The sequence below is a fragment of the Eumetopias jubatus genome, unplaced genomic scaffold, assembly GCF_037043125.1.
Source record: "Eumetopias jubatus isolate StellerSeaLion01/CBP00866 unplaced genomic scaffold, mEumJub1_p1.0 scaffold_15, whole genome shotgun sequence".
In the NCBI taxonomy this organism is placed as follows: domain Eukaryota; kingdom Metazoa; phylum Chordata; class Mammalia; order Carnivora; family Otariidae; genus Eumetopias; species Eumetopias jubatus.
The window spans coordinates 14,173,519-14,180,897 of record NW_028274821.1 but is presented as its reverse complement, the minus strand read 5'-3'; the positions used below and the strand labels follow the sequence as shown (position 1 = coordinate 14,180,897).

General features: G+C 52.2%; 1 protein-coding gene across 1 annotated transcript in view; it reads left to right on the top strand.

Moving 5' to 3' along the window:
• The first annotated feature begins 3,196 nt into the window (after positions 1-3,196).
• The window catches only part of CEMIP2 (cell migration inducing hyaluronidase 2), an 85,622-nt gene continuing 81,439 nt past the window's right edge, over positions 3,197-7,379 (top strand). The window contains exon 1 of the mRNA XM_028089075.2: positions 3,197-3,702. The gene's annotated coding sequence lies outside the window, so the exon portion shown is untranslated. The remainder of the gene's footprint in view (positions 3,703-7,379) is intronic.

Here is a 7,379-nt window from a genome sequence, read left to right as displayed (position 1 = left end):
TTATTTGAGAGAGAGAGAATGAGAGATAGCACGAGAGGGAAGAGGGTCAGAGGGAGAAGCAGACTCCCCGCTGAGCAGGGAGCCTGATGTGGGACTCGATCCTGGGACTCCAGGATCATGACCTGAGCTGAAGGCAGTCGCTTAACCAACTGAGCCACCCAGGCGCCCAGTAGGCTTTATTTAGAGAAGTTTTAGGTTCACACCAATATTTAGCGGAAGGTATGGAGTCTCCTACACCGCCTGCCCACCCCATCCTCCGGGCACAGCATCCCCAGATATCCATGTCCATTTCCTTTGATTTCGGCAATAGGTATAGGTTATGCAAGTAAGACCTCTTTAAACCCAAAACTTTCATTAAAATAGTTTATGTGATTTTTTTAATTGTTATTTTTAATGTTTGAATGGTTGGCAGACTTGATTTCAATAGGCTCTTACTCGGCAGCTCGCTAGACTTTTTGAGTCCCAGTGTCCTCGTGTGTACAATTGGAATAACAGTTTTGGGGAGGATTAAATTAGATAACGTATTCAAACTCCAAGCTAAGTGCCTGGCATTTAATATTCAGAAAATGGGCATTTTTGGGGGGAAGATTTTATTTATTTGTGTGTGAGAGAGAGAGAGCACAAGCAGGGGGAGTGGCAGGCAGAGGAAGAAGCAGGCTCCCCTCTGAGCAAGGAGCCCAACCCGATCCGAGGACCCTGGGATCATGACCTGAGCTGAATGAAGGCAGACGCTTAACCGACTGCGCCACCCAGGCGACTCGAAAACGGGCATTTTAATGTAAAGTTGGCACTGCGTGGGCCATAGCATGTATGTGTTTTCCATGGCTCCTATAACACATTACCACAAACTTGGTGGCTTAAAACAGCAGAAACGTATTCTTTCATGCTCCTGGAGGCTGGAGGTTCTAGGGGAGAGTCCTTCCTGGCCTCTTCCAGCCTCTGGTGGAGGCTGACACTGCTTTACTGCGCTGCATCAGCTTGCATGCTCACATTGTCTTCTGTCTGCCTCCCTTTTATAAGGATACGTGTGATTGCACTTAAGGCCCACCCTGATAACCCAGGATAATCTCCCCAACTCAAGATCTTTAATTTAATCCCGTCTGCAAAGACCCTGTTTCCATATAAAGGAACACTTTCAAGTTCTAGTGATTAGGATCTGAAATCTTTGCTTACCACAGTTTACCATACAGGGTGACACATTTCCTATCCTGCCTTTGTAAGGCATGGTCCTAAACATTGCACCTTTGATCACTAAAATTGTCCTTTGCCCTTTCTAGTTTGTCATTCAAAACCATCTGCTTTATTTATTTTTTATTTATTTATTTTTTTATTGAGAGAGAGAGAGAGAATGATAGAGAGCATGAGAGGGAGGAGGGTCAGAGGGAGAAGCAGACTCCCTGCTGAGCAGGGAGCCCGATGCGGGACTCGATCCCGGGACTCCGGGATCATGACCTGAGCTGAAGGCAGCCACTTAACCGACTGAGCCCCCCTAGGTGCCCCTGCTTTTTTTTTTTTTTTAAGATTTTATTTATTTATTTGAGAGAGAGAAGGAGCAGGTAGGAGGAGCAGACTCCGCACTGAGCAGGGAGCCCCTTGTGGGGCTGCATCCCAGGAGCCTGAGCTCAGGACCCCAGCTGAAGGCAGATGCTTAACCAATTGAGCGACCGGGGCACCTGCATCTGCCTTATTTCAAGAAACTTCCTCCCTCTCCTAGAGGGACAGGGGCTCCCAAAGTTGGGTAGTTTCATTAAGGTCTCAGCACTGGGCCATGTTGCTATTGTGGAGGCATCTTTCCAAGGTTTTAATTAATTCGAGGATGTAGCACCGTTTCTCAAACTTACATATCCCAGGCATCTGTGTTTCAGTAGGTCGTGCGAAGTTTGGGAATCCGAATTTTTCAAAGCTCCCCAGGGGAAGCTTATCATCAGCCAAGATTTGGCTACTTTTTGATTTCTACAAACCCCTGCACCAAACTCGTGGATATAGGGAATTCCCTTTCCCGCCTGCTGGGTTACATGGTCATGGTTACATGACTAAGGTTTTATTAAAAGGGTGGAGTGGGGGGAGGGGAGGAAGAGCAACCCTGAAAAATGAACACTCCTATCTGTACAGTATTCACTGAAAGAGTTCCCTTTCGGGACAACTTCCAATCCCGAATTAAACAGAGGATGACGACTGCCTGGATTTGGCAGTCCTGCCGCTGTCACTAGCTGGGGACCTCGTGGGTCTAACTGATCAAGCCCCGGCCGCGCCCTCGGCGGGAGCCAAGCCTCTTCCTCGGTGGGAGCAACTCCAGCGAGGGGCGGGGTGGTGGCGGCTGGGCTACTCCAGCCCGCGTGCGGGAGTCCGTAGACCGGTCGGTAGGCATTGGGGTGGGCGGGCAGCCACTCCAAAGTGACGCGGGCAGGGGGCGTGGGGAAGCGTCGTTGTATTTATTCTGGACGGAGAGCCGGGTGCCGGGGCCGCTCTGCGTTGCCGGAGGAGCTGTCCCGAGTCAGAGAGCCGGCTGGTTCTTCGCGAAGCGCGAAGAACCCAGCGCCCGCGGTTGGCCAGGTGGGGGCGGCCGTGGTGCGCCGGCCCGACGCACAGAATATTTTCGGGAGTTATGGAAGTCCCTTTGGGGATGATGCGGCTCAGAGTCTGGCCCTGGCGGGAGCGATGAAGGCACAGTGTCCAGCTCAGCCGTGAGGTGTTGGGGCGCAGTCAGGCTCAGCCGGGAGGAGGTGGGGGTGCAGGGTACAGCTCAGCCTTGGAGTGATGGGGGCGCAGTGTCAGGCTCAGCCAGGACAGGATTGGGGGGGCTGGCTCCCCCGGGGGTAATGGGGGCTCATGGTCAGGTTCAGCCGGGGGTGATGGGGGCTCATGGTCAGGTTCAGCCGGGGGTGATGGGGGCTCATGGTCAGGTTCAGCCGGGGGTGATGGGGGCTTATTGTCAGGCTCGGCCGCGAGGTGCGGGGGGCACCGGCTCAGGTTCACACTGGCCGGGTAGGAGCTTGCAGCCGCAGCCGGGGGCGCGGTTCCCGGGCGCAGCAGCGGGAGGCGCTGAGCGCCGGGGTCCGGAGCTCCCGCGGAGCCGGGCGGCGGGAGGAGCCCAGCGCGGCCACCGCCTCCTCCGGCCGCAGGCTCCTCCTCTCCCCCCGCCTCCTCCGTCTCGTCCGCCCGCCCGCCCAATCGGCAGCCCTCGGCCCAGCACAACCGGGCCGCTTGTCTGGCCGGCGGAGGCTGAGCGCGACCTTCGCGAGCCGTGGCGCCCGCCGACCTGGGGCAAGCGGGACTCCTGGGACCCCGCTCTGCCCCGCGCTGCCGCTGCCTCCCTTCGTGGCGGGGACGCTGGGGCGCGCGCCGCCGGGGCCGAGGCTCCCTTCCTCCCGGAGGGGAAGGAGCGGAGAAAGCCGAGCGGCTGCTCCCGGAGCAAGCGAGCCGAGGCCCCTGCCCGCGAGGCTCGGGGCTGGAGGAGGCGGAGGCGGAGGCGGAGGGAAGTGCGCGTCATTCCCGGGAGGAGAGCGTTTCACCTCCAGGCAGAGAGAGGCTGCGGCTGCCAGTTGCATAAAAGCGGCGGCGGCGGCGGCGGGCGCGGGGCTCCCGGGGCTCTCTGGCAATGGAGAGAAGATCCGGACCCGGGGACGCTAGGAGCTCGGCTCCATCTCTTTGGACCGCGGTGTAGGCACCTGGAGTAACCGACGCTAAGTGGGGGAGGGGAAGGTAAGCAGCGGAGGGCTTCCCCCCCCCCGCCCCGCCTCCCCAGCTGCGCGCAGGGGCCACCGCGAGGTCGCCGCCCGCGGCCCCGCGCACCGTCCCGGCTCCCGGCTCCCGGCGGCCTGGCATTTAGGCATTTCTGCTGAAATGGCAAACATCCTCCCGCCCTCCCCCCGCGCTCCGCGATTCCCGGTCTCTCCTCTCTGGATCCGGAGTAACCGGACTCCCCCGGAGTAAATCCTCTCCGTAAGAAGGGGTCTGGGGAACCGCGTCTCGGTTTCTTTCTCTCCGTCTCTCTTTTCATTACGTTTACGGAGAAGGAAACAATGGACCTTTGAAAGTCGGTGTGAACAGCCTCAAACTTTCCGGAGAGGGTTGGGGTGGGGGGGGATAAACCCCACAGGAAGCACAGTGAAAGGCTGGTGGAATGTGCATTGCAGAGTCTCGACTTCGGTGCGCGCGCGGACGCGTTTGGGGGTGACCATTGTCTCTTTACTATTCCCCTGGGTTGGTGAACCGAGCCCTCACCCCTTACCCCTCTTTGTGTTAATAAAAGTAAGGGGGGGACTTAAAAACCGCTCGCAGCTTTCTTTACAGCTGGGGATAGCCTTAGCACTGGACACCACTCCCAGCTTTACTCTGCAGAGTTGGGAGGTCTTGGCAAGGGAGGTGGTCCTGCTCTGTGAGGAGTTCAGTAGTTAATGCCAGTTGCTATATCCTTTGCAATAAAACCAAGGTCCCGATGTCCCTGGATGCTCTCTGCTGAGGATTGTCACCAGACCTCGCTGTGAAGCAGAAACCACTCACTTAAATTCTCTGCCTAAGGTTAGGAAAACAGACTTTGATATACGTCTCCTTTCATCAACAGTCGGGGCTAAGGATGGAGTGTTTAATAATTTTAAGAACTTTCATTCCGGTCGGGAGCCACTCACTGGCTTGTGGCCACTCTCCTGGTCTCAGAGTGACAGTGTGATGCGGTGTTGCATAATTGCACGTGTTGAGGGTGCGCAGATGTTGTTTTCGGGAGCGCTTCCCGGGACAGAATGAGAATTTAGAGGCAGTGGGCTGGTGGGAGATTTCACCTCAGCTGAGGGAGGCCTCCGCCCTTGGGGCAGCCAGACATAGACATACCTGTTGGCAGGGGCTCTGTTTTAAGAAATGCATTTCAAGTATTTGGCCTTAGGGTTCTTTGGTGGGCAAAAAGGAGGTATTAATCTTGAAGGAAACTTGCTATTTTCAGAATTGGTCTGGGCATCATGCTCTGGTTTGTGCGCCTTTGATTAGCTATTCAAAGGGCTCTTTGGGGCTTGCATTTTTGGGCAAAGCAGAAGAAAGCAGTAGGCACTGGTGCTTAGTAGACACTAGGTAGTACCTTCTGGTGTTGTGTCCTTTACCTTAAAGTTACTCCCCTGACTTTCTGCATACCTGCACTCCAGGATCAGTGTGTGCGGTGGAACTAGAAGTCTGCCTCTGGGTTTCAGTTCATTCCACCTGATGCTGTTTTATCTGATGAGTGGGTGTTTAAGCTCAGAAAATTAAGGTTAGAAGGGAATTTTGAATCCTCACCTACCTGTTCTGCTTTAAGAGCCTGTGAACGAAGCCGAGGCATGTGTGGACAGGGAGGTCGGATCAGTACATTCTTCTCCTGTGCTTGTTTAGGTTTTCTTGGTCACTGCGAATTGTTTGAGTCCAGGCTCCTTTGTTGATCTAACCTGTAACCTACAGATTTTCTGAAGTCTCAGATTTCACAACAGGAAACCAGAATGGGACAACACCTCCTTCGTGTTCTAATGAACCTAATTTAGCCTGTTCCCAAGCTACCTTGGGAATGGTGGGAAGACAGACTAGAAAGTAAAGTAGCGGTGGGCCATTTCCGAAGTCGAAAGGCTACCACTAACTTACCAGCTCTGCACCTCTGGGCCCTGAATTTGAGAATGATATGACGAGCCACGCTGCAGAAAGAGAACATTGGAATGCTTATTATTAAGTACAGTTTTAGACTCCCATGGGATATTGGATGTAAGGGTGTACTTTGTAAAGTGCTATAAAATAGGATCTTGCATCATCCACCCACCCACCAACCATGCATTCAACTAACAATTATTATTCACCTACTGTGTGTCAGGCGCTTGGGAAGCACTCTGAATGCCCACTGTGTGCTTGTCGGTAGGGAGAGGGAGTTGGATGGAGTGGTTCAAGCTTGGAAGTCACAGGGAGCCAAGATCATCTGTGTGGTGGCTTCCGTCTGTAAGGAAAGAGGAGCTGGTCTCTGCTGTTGAAAGGAATGAGTCTAGGCTGGGGGAAAAGGAAATGAACCATTAGAGAAAGCCCAGTACGTGTGTATGAGTGTTTGGAGCATCATGCATAGAATGCTTTAAGAATCCAGAAGAGGACCAGATTGGAGTGTGTGTGTGTTGGGGGGGGGGGACAGTGATGAGGAAGCAATTTAGTGAAAAATAAAGTTTTCAAAAATCAGACAAAAATAACAGGGGCTGAACGCTGGTGTCAGGGGTACCCTTTTAAAACGTAAAGATTGGAGTACTTGAAGTCAGAATTGAGTTTAAAACGAGGCTCTGACATTTGTTAACCATTTGCTGCCGGCCAAATGCCCTACTTCACATGTTTGTTCATCTGTAAAATTAGTTTAAGAATACTTTATTGAATTCTTTGAGGATTAACTTTTATTTAATTCGCTGTGTATATAATAAAGTGCCCTTTCCAGAGTGTTCTGAATCGCAGCTTGAGTGCAGTTTTTCAGACGGTTGTGCTGGATATTGTCATAAGGCATTCCTCAACGTGTCCAGGCATCTTCCCATCCCAGCCACAGGAAACCTTTTCATTGCATTTGGGTTGTGAGCACTAATTAGAAGGATGGGCTGGCTCGTACAGTACCTCAATTGAGGGGCTTGTCTCGGTCTGTACAGTAACTGCCACGTTCTCCCCCCACCCCCCCACCCCATCTCCCAAGTCAAGCTAGCCCTTCTGCTTTTCTCTCTCCCAACAAGATGAATAGGGAAAAGGGAAAAGGAAGGAAAAGCCATGCATCTGCATTTTTGAGACCCTGACAGTGACCCTGACTAGTTTTCTTAGTTTGTAAAGAGGTGGAATTTTCAACAATGCTATTAAAAAAAAGGCTGTTCCCCCAGTAAGAATAGTTGCTGTCTGGGTGAAAGTGAATCTGGAAGCACTATTTGTTTTAACCTACTTGCCTTATTCTCCACTTGAAATGGATCTAAGCTCGTCTGACATTTTAAGAAGTTGCCTTTGATAGAAATCCATACTCACATATTTAAAACTATCATGTTCAGTGTGATTCGGGGGGGGGGGCGGGGGGCAGTACGAATGTAAATCACTTTTCAGGACATGGTGAATCTTAGCATGTAGTTTGAAAGGGCTTTAAAAATAATATTAAAATGAGGAAGTTGAGACCCAGAGAGCCTAACTAATTAGGTAAGGTCATATAATAAATTAATGGCTGAGCAGGGACAAGAACCCCTTTGTCCTTATTTCCAGTCAGCGTTCCCCCCCCCCCAATATACTCTTAATTTGTTCCTGTTTGGTTTTGTTAGCAGTTTAGTTATTTTAATGTTTTAATGGGGAAGTAATTTGCACTTGGGCTTAGAAACCCATTGCACCCAAGTTTAAAGCAGACACTCTACCTTTTTTGTTTGGGAGGATTTACA